Below are 15,346 nucleotides of genomic sequence, written 5' to 3'. Positions count from 1 at the left end.
GGCTCTAGAACAGCTCTTTATTCCTGAAGGTGTTCTGGTCCTCCATACCCAGCCTGCCCTCATCTGCGGTCTGCAGGCTGTAAGGACAGAGGTGGAGGAACACCTCACTCACAGGAAAGTTCACCACTTGGACGACTCACTCCTGCTTCCTATCCGACAAGTCCCAGAAACGTAAAGGCAGTTTTTGAGTTTAAGAGTTTTGTCTTCAGATCTTGATATGTCCTGTCCTTACTTCCTCTTTCAATACATTGACACCAAAGTGCTGTTGTTGTTACAACCAAAACCGTTCAAATTATTTTTGAAATTTAAAGCTGAACTAAAATATACATAATAGATGGAAAAACTAGCGAAATCTAGAAATATTAAAAAAATAAAAATGGTAAAAATAAAACAAAGTTCCTAAAATGACATTAGAGTAACATCGTGCTTGCATTATAATTTTATTAGTATCGTCTCATATTGATCTAACTTAACCCCTTTCTTTTCTTTTTTTTTTCTTCTTACCATGCCGGATCGCTCCCATCCATTTTCTGTTGAGTTCCTCCAGGCAGCTGGCGACAGCACACACATGGTTCTGTGTGCGGTTCCAGACTTTGTCAAGAGGAGGGAGAGAAGGACAACACGGAGGATCCCGCAGTCAGAAAACAAGAGAGGTGGGAATTCCCCCCAAGGTTTAATCAGAAGCATGTTTGAGGGGGGATCCGCTTGTTTGTTTGTGTGGTGTGGTGTGTGTGGGTGTGTGTGTGTGTGTGTGTGTGTGTGTTGTGTGTGTGCTCAATTTTCTGGTTACTCTCTAGAGGTGGCAGCGGAGCTCTTGAAAACCGGGACACTTTGAGCAGGTTACTGGAAGAAGACCTAAGTGGAGATGTATCTAATTTCCCTCATTTAACAGTGAGATCAATAAAGTCGTTATGGATAGAGTTGTTCGAGAGACTTCGGGATCACCACAGGGACGACTGTCATCCCCACTCAACGTACAGGTCAGTCGGCACACAAACATAAACCGTATTATCTGCAAAACAGCTTATGTCTGAAACTAACAGTGGATCTGTGTATTGAAAATTTTTGTATTTATACAGGAACTGAACGCGGCCTGTAGGGGTGTGCGCGCTTGGAGCCCATGCGGTGCTCCGTACTCTGAGTTGGGGAGGTATTATCTGGCTGTACTGATGGGAGCTCACCGTACCACCGGAAAGCTGCTGTCCTGTCCCGCTAAACCATCTTCACTGACTCGCACAGAAAGGTATATTGTCTTCTGCTTGCCCTCTGGTCACTGGAGCGTTCTATTACGGCATTAGCTCAATCTGAAAAAGCTCCTGTATCATTTAGTGACTTTCCCACCTTTTTTTCTCCCATATTCTTCTTGTAAAACATTAATTGTCTTGACTTTTACATTTTTGGTACTCTGTCCGAGTTGTCAATCTGCTTGTTATATCCTTATCTTGTGCTTTCACTTTCTAACCAGGGTTTCTGTCTGCCCCAGGCGCTGCTGGGGGAGGAGCCGGTGAAGGGCGCGACCCCAGAGTTCCATGATTATGAGGGTGGAGGAATAGGAGACGGTGAACGTTGGACGGAGCGTGAAGGACGTCCAGTTGACCAAAATCGAAAAACGCGGCTTCAGGTACAATGAGTAGAGCGTAAAACCGCCTGTTAAGAAAGCCTGTGAACACTTTAAACCATCTGACAATGGGAATTTAAAATAGATTGGTATTGAACTGACATTGTTCCATTAAAAATGACTTCTGACAATGGGCGTTGAAACATAACAATTCTGAAACCTGGATTCACAATTGAAATTCTGAACTGTGACTTGACCCTTCAACTCGGGAACTTGGTGGCTGTCCGACGGCCTTTCTGACCCTTTGCTAGTGTGCAAGAACCCCCTTACAGGAGGGTCAGGGGACAACGGAAGGAGGAGGAGCCAAACAAACAGGGACATTAAAGACGGAGGTGACAAATGCCCATTGAGAGGTCTGAACGACTTTGATGGAAACGATGCATGACGGCACGGACCATGCGGCCAGGTTGGACGCATCTTACTGTTACTCTAAGTTAGATGACAGCTTGAAACTAAAAATGTTTTTAGCAGATGGCAGTTTGGAAGTACATAACTTGAATTTGAACATGATGACATTTAATATCTCCACGCCTGTTTAGGGGAAAGATGAAGAAGACTCTGATAAGGAAGAAGATGAGGAGCTGGATTAAGAAGCGGGGGATTATGGTGCTGGTGGTCAGACAAGATACTCTGGATAATGAGAGAGCCGTGGGGCGATGGATGAGGATGATGATGATGATGTTGTTGCAGGTATAAAGAGGAAGCTTTTCGGTCCAGGAATGATCCAGGGAGAGTCAGAGCTGTGGCAAAAGGATTGAACAACATGGATGCTTGGCGAGTCAACAGCAAGATAAGTAGCCAGGACCCACGATCCCCCACCCCGATGCGGAAGAAAAGGAGAAAAATCCCTGAACAGGTGGATGCGTCCGGTCCTTCCCCCTTCTTTCTCTACAATCATCCCAACCTGTCTCCCAATTGCCAGAAGAAAAGTATGGTCCTAAGTATATATTTCACAAACCGTGTGTGTGTGTGTGTGTGGGTGTGTGTGTTGTGGGTGTGTGGTGTGTGTGTGTGTGTGTGTGTGTGTGTGTCGTGTTTTTGTAGCGTAGAGTTTGATGCCACATGTAAGCACGTAGGACCCATTACCATGGTTAAGCAGGAGACGGCAGCCGCACACCCCGACGCCCTGGACCTGCCTAGATCGATCTCATCCCTGAGAATGCAGATGGCCAGGCTTTGCACAGAGGGAGGCGAAGGAGCTGGTTATGTCCCCCCCGTCTTCCGGCCTCCTGCTGAGTTTCTTCTCTAACAGAAGAGCTATTACCATTCAACAACTTTCGGGTTTTGCAATTATTTTGTTAATGTTTTTGAGATGTCTCTTGTTGGATCCCCAAGGCTGCCATCCCACATACAGTTCCAAAACAGTACTATTGAAACCTATATTTCCCAAGTTTTAACAAAACTATTTTTCTCTTATCATCTCGTTCCTTTTTTCTGCCATTAGTGGATTTTCAAAGCCGACATCCTCCAGTCCTTCCGTGTCACATGATCTTTCAGCACATCATTGTAATATGCTGCACACTTTGCTGCTCGGGGAACTGTTGTGCTGCTTACTTCATTATTTTTTTTCGGGACATCATGATGCCAGTTTTCAGGATTCTTGATCGACCTAGCCTTACATGTTCAAACAGACCGAGCATATTCATTGAAACATAAAATCTTTTGTTGCATTAGAAAAGCATTATAAAGCCCTAGCCAAAAAGAGTTTTTCTTTTTTTTTTTTAATTCCTAAACTTTTTGAATGGTAGTGTACATGGTATTCAAAAGTGTTTAAATGTCAAAGTAGTTATTCCTTTGTGCTTGGTTTTCACACAACTGTTAACTTTTTATTTCATGGGATGAATCCATTTTGCTATCGATGCCCCAACTCCACTGAGGACGGTGGATGCGACTCCGGAGGCATGAGCACAGATGGGGATCGGCGGAACGGTGGAGCTGAGATGTGCCCGATGCAGCAACCCGCAGGACAGACGGGGGACCCTGGAGAAGTATACCACATCAGTAAGAGAAGGAAGGAGCAGAAAAGAAAAAAATTAGGCGAATCACTAAGCTGTCTGAAAAAGGAACGGAGGGAGGAGATTGCGAATTAAAGAAGAGGCGGGATGAGGAATGCGGAGGGCCAAATACAGGGCCCAGCAGGGCGAGAAGAGAAACAAGGTCATACCAGCTGATCACGGCCAAACAACCCAAAGGTATGTAGTTCACCCAAGTAACTGTTGTCATTGAAATGTGTCGTTAAACACCACCTGCAGGAGGGGAACCCTTGCAAATAATACTTGAAATCTGACGTTTCACCGGAGGAAAGACAATGAGGGGTGAAGATGATGAAACGCAAGTTTGGATTCTGCCGAGAGGACAGAAACATGCGTCAGATGGGCCCGGCAGGAGGGCGGAGCACCGTCCGAGTGACACCGCCAGTAAGAGATAGAGCTGGTTGGGAGCAGAGTCCGCGAGCGCTCAGGGGCCAAGGAGGTGCGCCACAAACAAGCGGGCTAATGTTTGCCGATGTCAGCGTTGCCAACAACATAGGTTTTATTTCTATAACCGGAAAATAGAATAACAATTATTTAACAACAAAAAAACAAACGGGATTTATCTGTGTACCATTTTCTTTTTTATTTGTAACTCATTTGTTAATTCTTTAACGCATTAACCGCGGTGACAATCCTCGTTTTTTTCCCTTTCCAGAACCCCCTGCACTCACCTGATAGTTAGCCAGTTATTTTTGCACCCCAAGGACTCCAAACAATTCCAGTCAGTTCCTGTAGCTTTATTAGTGATGAAGTCCTGTTTCTCACTTCAGATGACTACTGTTTTTCACCCATCGGGAACCTTACCACTGGTTGTGGTTACTCCAGCCTGTAGATTTTTTAGTCAATGGCTAATTTACTCACCCCTCTATTTTATTCACCTACAACATTCCCTAGTTCTTACGTATAATTTGCTTATGTTCAGGTTGTGTGCGCTCACCGTAAGTTCCGTAAATCAGCATTTCCGTTTCAGTTTATCTGCTCCCTGTCCAAGTTGTTCTTTTTGGATATGCAGCGGGTTTTTTTTTTTTTTGTGTTTTTTTTGGCAAGCGGATTTTGCCAGTCATTGTTTGAGGGGCTTTTTACGACTCTACCGCTGCTGGCCACGGATTTGAGTTTTTTTCTTCCCCCCGCAGACTAGAGGCGCATGTCAGTGTGGGGTAAATTTTTTCCCTTGTTATATTTTTTTTCTAACCCAAATTTTTTTTAAAAAAAAAAACAAAAAATTCAAAAATTAACACAAATTTGCTCAATTATCTGATTGTGGTATTTCGTCTTGTTGATGAAAGTGGTGTGCAGTTTTAGCAAACTCACCAACCTCAAAGGCATTGCTACTACTTTTATCAGTTTGTGTACGGGTATAATCTAGACAGAAAACGCTGATTGTCGTCTCTCTTTCTCTTTTTTTTTTTTTTTTTTTTAAACATGAAGCTGCAAGCGCAGACCTGGCCCCGGCAGATAATGATCCTACGCTGCAAGGGGTGCTAGTATGGAGCGTGTGTGAATAATGCGATTTGCGTACTGTTGACCAGACAGAGATGACGCAACTACGCACAGGATGCCAGTTTCAGCCACAAACACAACAACAGGAATCTGCCCTGTATGAGCACATCCAACAGGGAGAGGAGCGAGTACGCTGCTCCGACATATGGTTGAGGACTCATTTACTGTTTATGTCTCTTCGTTCTTTTCAGTTGTGTGCACTGCCCCACACCAATTGTGTAACTTGAAAGGGTGAGCTGTTTGTGCTTTCATTTTTGGAGTAGTAAGAGGTTTTGCATCTGCCCTGCAAGTGTGCACATCTATGTAAAACCGTGTGCGAAAGATGGTTTTTTTTTTTTTTTCACATTCTTGACTACCGTCATCATAGTGCATTAGTGCAGAACTAATCGTCTCTCCGGTAGTCTTGCCGTGCGGAAGAGCAGGACCCAGTCATGAAATCGCAACTGGATGGGGAAGAACCCGGGATAGAGGGGGGGGGGGGGGGGGGGGGGGGGGGGGGGGGGGGTGGGTTTGTGGGGGGGGGGGGGGGGGGGGGGGGGGGGGGGGGGGGGGGAACAGGGGGGAAACCTCAAAGCAGTGAAGCCCAGGATGCATAAAACCAGAGAAGCTAATTAGATCAATAAAGCTTCTCGGGAAAACGGTGCCATGTGGGTGGCAAACATGAAAATGCAAATTATGTAACATAAAATAGCATTGTGTACATACAACGCATTGTAAGCTGTGTGTTCCATGGGAACATCCATCTTCATTCTTATTCATGTTTTGGAGTGGGGGGGACATGGAGGCACAGAAAAGACCGATGAGGGAAGACCAAGGAAGCAGCGCCAGAGGACACCAGTAGATTGTGGTAATGCAAAGAAGCATGACAGAGCGGAGTGACAAGTCCACCATCCATTTCACTTGTGTGCTGAACTACTGTGGACATTGCAAAAGGTATGCTGTTTTTCTTAGCTTTGCTCTAATAATAGTGTGTTTGTTTGAAGTAAATGATGTTTCCTATTTTCTATTCACAATCAAAAATACTGGAGAAGACCAAGGTGTTACGGGTTTCCACCAAAAATATAAGGACATTGTTTCTTGAGCAGCAACATGATCATATTAGACTGATTTCTGGAGGGCGACCATGTGACTGCAGAAGAACGAAGCCTCGGAGTAGGTAAGAGGAGTTAACTTTGCCATCAATGAATAAATTACATTTTAAAATAGAAAACACTTATTTGAAATTGTAATGATGTTTCACAGTATTACTGTTTTTTATCAAACTGATGCCTTGGTGAGCATAAGAGACATTTTTCAAAAGCTTTTAAAAATCTTACTGATGCCTCAGCTAAGTACATTCAGCATTTGCATTGTCCTGCAAATTGTGTGGTCTATCAGGTACACATGAAGAAACCCAGAAGAGCTGAGAAGAGAGCTGAAGCTGCAGTTGGAGGCCTGTGGCCAGAGACCGGACTTTTGGTCCATCCAGCACAGAGGTGACCATCATAACAAAACCAGTATCACATGACAACTGAGCTTTTCTCTTTACCTCACATAATCAGATAATATTTTTTTTAATTAATGTTCTTATGTTTATTTCTTTTTACTGCTCCATTTCCCTCACCGGCGAGTGCCTTGGCCAACAGTGCTGGTTGGCATCAGTTACCAGGCCCTGACGCTCGCTCTGTCCCAGGCTGCTTCTGTGGGCAGCGTCCGCCTTGTCTTGGAGCCTACGGCAGGGCTGCCATAAACTCCGGTCGGTCCCTCTTACCTTCCCATCTTAACCTCCCAAAAGACATTTCTAACTTAATCGTTCTATCAAGATCACAGGCATGCATAATTTAAAAGGTGGTTCTTTCCCTGGTTCATACCTTATTTTCAGTTCAGTGCCCTCAATTATGGGTTTGTCTTCAGTTTTTCCTCAAACATTTTCCCCTTTCCATTAAACACTGTTTAATGATCCTACAACAGGGGGAGACTTCCGCACAAGGGTATAACGGCTCGTGCCAACTGCACAAAGGCGTGCATTCCTTACATCGCCGTCAGTGCCCCGGCCAAGATAAGATCTGGGCTGAGGAGAACACGACCCCAGTTAAGAGGAACACTCCCAGATCTGCCTGGCTGTGGTGGACTCCTCCCGTTATGGTGGACAAACCACTCCAAAACAGGGTCCAGTCTCCCAACCCATCACTTCTAGGTTATTAAATCTCCCTACTGAAGTCAACTACGGGCTGTTGACTCTATCAGATTTTCACCTACACTATTATCATGGCCCAAAGACCGCTCTACTAACACCAATAATGGCGTCGAGCAGCGCTGCACAGACCTCCAGAGGGACGGGGAGAGAATATTTGTTCCTTGAGGGGCAGCTGGGATCCCCTTTGGTTAGAATTAAAGGTGGAATGGGCTCGCGTGTACAAAACGCATGCCAACAAGAACTCCACTGATTCGTCAATTCCTTTACCACACTGGGGAGTTGGGGGGTGGGTGAGAGTGTCTCGTTTTGTCTGTCCATCTCTTCCCCACATGAATCTCTCCTGGCGATTAGGGTAGCTACACACTACATTTCTCCCTTTTCCCCCCCCGTTTTATGACTGTTAGCAAACCAGCCTTTACATAGGCAATACATTCAACCTTACTATTGTTTGGGAGCATCAACCAGATATGTTACTAGCTGTGGGAGATTATTTACACTTTATAGGTGTTGTAATAGCATAGTTATCAATAATTATACTGTGTTGTACTTCAACTAATATCAATATATCTATTTTTTAACTATTAGTTATTCTTAGTATTAGGTATCTTGCAGGCACCCTCCTGTGACCCCTTTCACACTGGAAAGAGTGTTACCTCATGATTTCATAAATATTGTATTTGATATTGTGTCTGTCCCTGTCGCTCGGCTCTATGAGTCGGGTTTCTTGTCATCGTGAACGCTCTCCCACTTTTGGACACTGGGTCAGGTGGCTGTGTGCAGGTGAGGTTCTTTTTTTACTGTCCTCTTTTGGCTGAAGCACCGACATTTACTGGTGCAGAGGCTTCTCTATTTTTTGCTTTAATAAAAAATGAATTGCCTGCATGCCTACACAGACTAATTTATCTCCTCTTTTTCTTAATTTTCTGTTAGTTTTGGAGAGAGTGTCCAGCTGCTCCATCCTCCCATCCAGCAGTTCCCACATGACCCAAACAGGAGCAAAAAATACTGCGGATCTGTCGCAGTTCCCCAGCAGAAGAAGGCCAGAATAGCCTCCAGTAAGTATCTCTGGACTCTTGATTTTCTTGATTTTTGTATGATTTAATTAATTTTTATGTTTTTTGTTGCATTTATTTATATTATCTTGTAAGATTTTTAAACTAATATTGAATGTGGTGACTGTCAGATTTTATCCCACTGCAAATTAAAATCATTTGGAATATTTTTTTTGTTCAGTTTTTAGGATTGCCTCCCCCAAATATGTTCATGGAAAGCGACAAAGCAGGAACCCTGGACCCCTGGCGCGACAAACCCCCGGTCCAGTTATGAGTTTGGTTTTTTTTTCTGTTCGAATGCATTTCTTTGATGTGGTTTTTGTCCCTCTCTTTGTCTTAACAGAAATCGTCTCAGTTACTGTCCTAAAAAAAATAGTATCGCCCCCCCGCGGTTTGTTCTTGGAGGCGGGGGCCAGAGAGAGTTGCAGCTGCTGTCCGGCTGCTCGCAGTTTGCAAACATCTTTTGTCCAATTTGTAGTGCTGGCATAAACCCCGACCTCCAGGGTGAGGGAATCCGGAGGAATTTTTATTTCCAACTATGCAGGTTTTAGCTAAAAAAGAAAAAAGCCCCAAAATGAATTTGCTCTTTTGATTTGAAAATCTCTAAAATCTATGCACATTAGTACCCCTGAAAAAAACTTTGACGATACTTTGAAGTGATCCCAAATGTCTCTTTATTTTTTTCCTTCCCGTTCCTTTTGGTAAGTTCTCCTCAGTTTTAATTAGCATTCTATCACTTGTTTTAGCATTGGAATTAAAACAATAAAAGTTATCTTAAAATGATTATTATATTTAATTTTAAATGATTATGTATAATTATATATGTTATGAAAACACTAATTTCTCCACGTTGAGGATTCCATAATTGCGATATTCAGAGTTACCCATATTTAACCGGGCAGGTGAGCATGCGAGGAGATTCGGTCCTTATTATGAAGGAATTCCCCTTCCCCTTATACATTATCTTGCGAAATTGTGACGCCCTCCCAGAGACACTGAGTGATGCTTTGAGGCAGTGGTTTCGAGCTTGTCCACCTCACAGACCAGTAATGGGACCACATTGGAAGCAAAATAAAGAGGGGGCCAGAAAGACACCAACTGTAAAAACTGAAGTTCCACTGCTTGCTAGTTGTCCCGAACATCAGTGCAACACTAGCACACACCCCAAAGACATAGACAGGCGGCTGTACATGTGCCTTTCTGAATATTATTGACTGAATTTGTAGTTGGATGAAGTGGTTTAGTCTTTTATTCACCACCGTCACCAGACATTTTTTTTGCCCATGTTATTACCATCATAAACTTTTGCAAAATTCTTATTTTTTTTGTCGTTAAAATGTACAGGAAAGAATGATGCCCATGTGTGGAAAAACCTAAAGTTGAAAACTGACTGAATGTTGACTGAAGATTAACTCCACCCCGATAGTTATTTCCCACCCCCTTTCTTGTTACTGTTTGCATCAGTTGAAATGTGATGTGACCAAATGTAGTAGAAATGCACTGCCAAATGGTTTGATAAATCATATGACAAAAAAAAAAAAACAAAAACTTGCATGTCAGTAATCACCTTCGGGACCCATTTATGGTTACCTCAGCAAAACTAGGTGCCTTTACAAAAAAAACCCACATTCCCATCTAGACAGGTCTCCAATGAAAACGTTGGTCATGGACTCTATCATCCTCCAATGTATATTTGAAAGGAAGGCCGGACGACTGGATCACTGGCTGTTCTTCTTTACAAAACCAGAAGCACAGTTGCTGCAAGTGAAGAAAACTTTTGACAAATCTTCGAAATTGTCCTGTGATTTGCAATCACTGTGCTGTATCCTAACAGTTTCGTGGATATTTAACCTCATAGACAGTAGCTGCATCCTCTTACGAGGGACACATCTAGTAAAACATTTCATTTTGAAGTATTTTGATTCAGTAACATTTTGCACACATTTTTCTGCTCGGTCTGTGCATTGTCAAAAAGGCAAGGTTGAAAAACGGTTTCATCATGTTACACATTACAATAGTACACCAGTAACCTTGTATACGTCTATGCTCTGCTGTCATCTTTCCTCTTCTTGGTTCATGAAATATGATACTTGGCCGAATAACACTCCTGGAAATAACAATTAAAACATTTTGACATGTTTTCATTATGGGTCTGAAATTACTAGTTGGACTACTTTTGGCAATATGAAAAGCTGCAGATGAAGATTTTAAACTTGACAAATTTTGGATGACTAATTCACATAATTGTGCCTCTATGGAAGTATAGTATGGATAGTGGGAATAGTAAAAGTGAATTAAACTCCAAACCATGAATGGTGAAGCTGTAGGTGGTAGTGTTAGTCTCTACCTGATTTAGGAGTTACAAATTGTTCCAGTTATCAAGGCATGTGCATGCATATGTCTGCTGTTGTAGTTGTCCTTTATTAGCAACTTGTTAGCTATGAAAATATGTTAAAAGTTAATCACACGATCTTTTACTCATATTCACAACTGATATTATAAAAACTTACCTCTACTCGAACGCAGTTACTAATTCACATTCCGAGTTTAATGACGTACAAACTAATCTAGCTCTATTTTACAAATAATTGTAGCTAATAGATTTATACCCGGAAAAAACACAAATTGACTCAATTTAGGCAACCTTTTACAACAACGATGTAAAAAGGTTTATTTTTTATTATTAGTGCCATGTTCCATTTTTGGAACAAAAACCGTGCTGGGCTACAGGTTTCACAACGTTGTTTATTGCATTTATTTTTCTTTAAGGAGACATTTTTTCGTGGCATTCATATGTATTGTTGATATATTCTAGGTAATTTCAGTTTATATAACTGGATTTTGTTTTTTTGTATCGCCCTAGTTTCCACTTGTATTTTGAAAAGGGGGACATTCTCGCGCTATTGACTTGTATGTTGAACCGCAGCGAACGCGAGCAATTTTTTACGTTTTGCCTGCTTCCGCCTTCACCATCTTAAGTGCCCTTCCAAAGTGCAGAGAAACTATTAACTGAAGGGAAGCTTATAAGTTTGTGTGTGATCCTAAAATTATTTCAAATATGATCCTCGTCCAGAGCAAGCACACACACGAGTTTTGAGCCGAATCCCTGCTGAATGCTGAGCCTTTAACCTTTCTAACAGCTTCCAGGATAGTTTTACCGACTTCAGAGAAGGATCACTTCACACGGTTTGTAACGTTACATTTCAACTGCTAAAGACACCACCCACACTGCTTATACTGTACAGTTTGCAATGTTTGTTTGGAGCGTAAGTGTCATAATGTTTTTAAAATGCTTTATAGTTGTCCTGATTAATCCCCGATAACTCTGGTGTATCTGTCTTTGGGGATATAACCGTTTTACTGTCTGGAAGTCGTCTGCATTCGTGGACTTTGTTCCCCCCCATGTTTAAATGTGGTTCATATGAGTGTTATTAACTGACACTACTTAGTTCACAAATGTTGTTTTTAACGCAAAACGTCTTTCCAGACGTCTTCAGCTGCCTCTCATATCTGAACTCCTGCAGAATGAGTTTGGCGGAGATCAAATGAGAATGTGGAAGCTGGTCCATAAGATTACGCGGCTGCTGGGGAACTACGACTCTGCGGTTGGTCTGTTATCAAGTGTGGGGTCCTTGAGGCCGATCAGAAAAGACCGCGACGCAGTCAGAAGCCTCCTCTCTACAGCAGAAGTGGCAGCAGGTTATTAGAGTTCCTCGCTGGATGCTCTTCACACTCCCTGATAGTACGATTCAGACTATTTAAATGTTATTCGTTTTTTGTGACAGGCCGGTGCGTGTTTCGTGTGGTCTCATCCAGGTTCCTGGCAGGAGATCTAAATTTTTCTTTTCGATGAAACAAAGCAAGTTCAAGGAGATCATGGGCAAACACTTGAGGATCTGTCCAGCTGGAGTCCCGACCCCCTCCAAACCCAGCAGCTTTGGCCTGGAGAATTGACACTTAGGCTCCTGTTCACAGGGCAGCAACAGGTTACAATGTTTCTGTCTGTTTTTATTCTAAGCATAAGGCTATGATGAAATGTGGGGTAATGAAGACAAAACTAGTGATGAAACAATTTGCACTTGGTTATGATAAACATAAAATTTCTGCAAGTCTTATTATCAGTGTGCAGACATCTACCGTTTTTATTTATTTATTTATTTTATTTATTTATTATATTATTATTATTATTTATTATACCGGGACTAGTTTGGTTTTGTCATTAACATTGACATTTTTTCACTTTTCACTTCATTTCCTATGGTCATGTCAGGAATCTTAAAAGATTCCATGAGAAAGTTGGAAAACATGATTTTGTTTTTAACAATTTTTCATTTCCTGAAAAACAATGCTTGGACATTAATAATCATAACATTTTAAAAGTAGTGGAACTATAAGGAAAAACTTCCATACTGAATATTAAAGTTTAATAGTTATGCTCATTTAAATAGCAAGAACTTGGTCAGGATTATTAGTCTTATATATTATTCGTCTGATTATTATTAATTATTGTGTAAAGTAACATTTGTTAAAGTAGATGAAATTATTCCTGTTTATTACAATTTTCAACTTGCATGAAAATCTCCTGTGGATAAGAAATAAAAGAGTGGTTTTTAAGAATCCTTATCCAGTATTTTCAAGCAGCCTGGGAGAGTCATTGGAAATTTCATTGGCCTCACGTGTTGTGAATCCCGTCCTTTCAGTAGCTGGTTGTGAGTTTTAAAAGCCCCCTATCATCAACTCCTGTCATGTGGATTAGGGGGGGGGGGGGGGGGGGGACAATTTTCGTGGGGTTTTTTTTTGTTGGGACAAAAGTCGAATGGCATCCCAACCGTTTCTAAGCCCTTCATTCCTTTTCGCATTCCTCCTTTGAGGGCCATAAAGGTCTTTTTGAGCCTGTTTATATAACCCATCATCTGATTAGGAAGTAAACACTTGAATGAGGCACTTATATCTTATGACAGCTATTTAATTAAGGAAAGTCATTCCATTTGGCAAAAATTTAAATACAACTTTTGGTATAGATTTGAGGATAAGGATTTTTTGTTAGGTAGCGAGTCTTTTGTTCTCTAATTTTTTTTGGCTTTTTCATGGTAAAAACCACACAGATTGTTGTTATCTGAAGGGTTGGAGTTCTTTGTAACTTTTCTTCTGCTTATTTATTTCTTTTACTGCTTGTTCTGATTTATGGTAAAGGGCCCCTTCAGAGTCAGAGCACAGGTCACACAACAGGGTGTGTGTGATGTTAGTATACAGGTAATTGTGTATGTGTGTCTGTGAACAGGCAGTCTCCGTGTGTATTGCGGAACCCTTCCCGTCCCGCATAAAGAAGGCAAAGGGCCACGGGAACCGCTTGGTGCTCTGGCCCGCACCCAACCAACGACCCTCACCCTCGCGTTGCCAACCGGGGTGAACAAGGGAGAACCGCAGAAAGGCAAAGAAGAAGCAAGAAAAACCAGCAAATCCAAAAGATGATAGGGTAAGAAAAGAACAGGTGGATCCATCTCCTATTTCTGAGATCTGGGCTGTTTGCACAAGGCTACTGTGTCATAAAAGTGCTTGCAGTCATAATATGTTACTCAAAGCAATCATATCCCTTGCGCTCGATAAACTTATAAAAACCTGTGGATACTGGTTTCTTACATCAACGCAAAAACGTTCAGAAACGAGAAAACTACTTGCACAGTGGTTCCTTTGCACTCTTGACTATAAGCCCTTTGTTTTTTGTCCAGGAGATTTTGAAAAATAACAGAACTTAAAGGGCTACTCCACCCCAAAATGAAAAATTTGTCAGTAATCACTTACCCCCATTTTGTTCCAAACCCGTAAAAGGTTTGTTCGTCTGTGGAAATACAATTAAGAGATAATTTTGGTATGTAAAAGTGATGGAGGGCTTGAGGAGAATGTCCCATATGATATGTCCAAATAAATAACAGTTTCAAGGTCCATGTGAAACTTATGAAAAGCATCGTCAGAATAACTCCATCTGGCACGATGTTGATTTTCAAACTGTTTAACGTTATGAAGCGATTTCGAGAAGTACTTTGTTGTATGCAATGTTTTGGAGATACACAGAAGGAGAGGAAATTGTTGAAATAAAGTCATTATTCTTGTTTTTATCTGGGGTACAAAAAGTATTATCGTTGTTCATACCGTTACAGCGGAATTACTGATGGCAGATGGGGTATTAGGACGATTTCTATTTCATACTTTCCTGGACCTTATAGCGAAAGTGTTACTTTACTTGGGGCATATCGATGTGGACAGGTCCTCCAGGCCTCACGGTTTTTTCCGTCCAAAAAATATCTTTAAAATGTGTTCTGGTAAGAATGTAAGCAACATATTTTTACGTGTGTTGTTGAGGGAACCGACGTTGGGGGGTAAGTGGATTACATCTGACACAGAGTGTGCGATTTGGGTTGCAGGTGGGGTAAGTGCAAACATTTAAATGTATTTGCAGTTGCATTTGGGTTGAAGGTTTATCAACACTGGAAGTTAAGATTTGGGTACCATTTTTTTTTTTTTGCAAAGCCATTTTGAGAGGAAGCCTGTCCATAACCTTTTTGGCAAAGAACAAATAGATAAAGCAAAATAAAAGATTTGAGCAAAACTCTCGGCCCTCTGTAGGAACCAAGCAGGTAGCAGTGTCGAGACGGAGGTGAATAGGGTAATGACAGAGGAGGAGAGGGACAAATTATCGGATTCGAAACTCTGGGAGAGAGCCATCATCTCCCAATATTATTAATATTTTGTATATGTGTCACATGGGTTCTGTTAATTTCCATTTCCTCTAAAAAGGTTGTTTTTCGTTTCTCGTTTATTTTTTCAAATAATTCAGCTGTTGTTAGAAAAATAGATAATAGTGTTTAATTTTTTATTATAGGGGATGACATGTGCTGACTCTTGAGGACAGGCCAAGAAGCATTTTGAAGGAAGGCCGTGGTTCTGCCCATGTGGATGCCTGAGTTCT

This window comes from Cyprinus carpio, unplaced genomic scaffold (genome assembly GCF_018340385.1).
Source record: "Cyprinus carpio isolate SPL01 unplaced genomic scaffold, ASM1834038v1 S000006753, whole genome shotgun sequence".
NCBI lineage: Eukaryota > Metazoa > Chordata > Actinopteri > Cypriniformes > Cyprinidae > Cyprinus > Cyprinus carpio.
Note: the sequence above shows the minus strand (reverse complement) of the source record.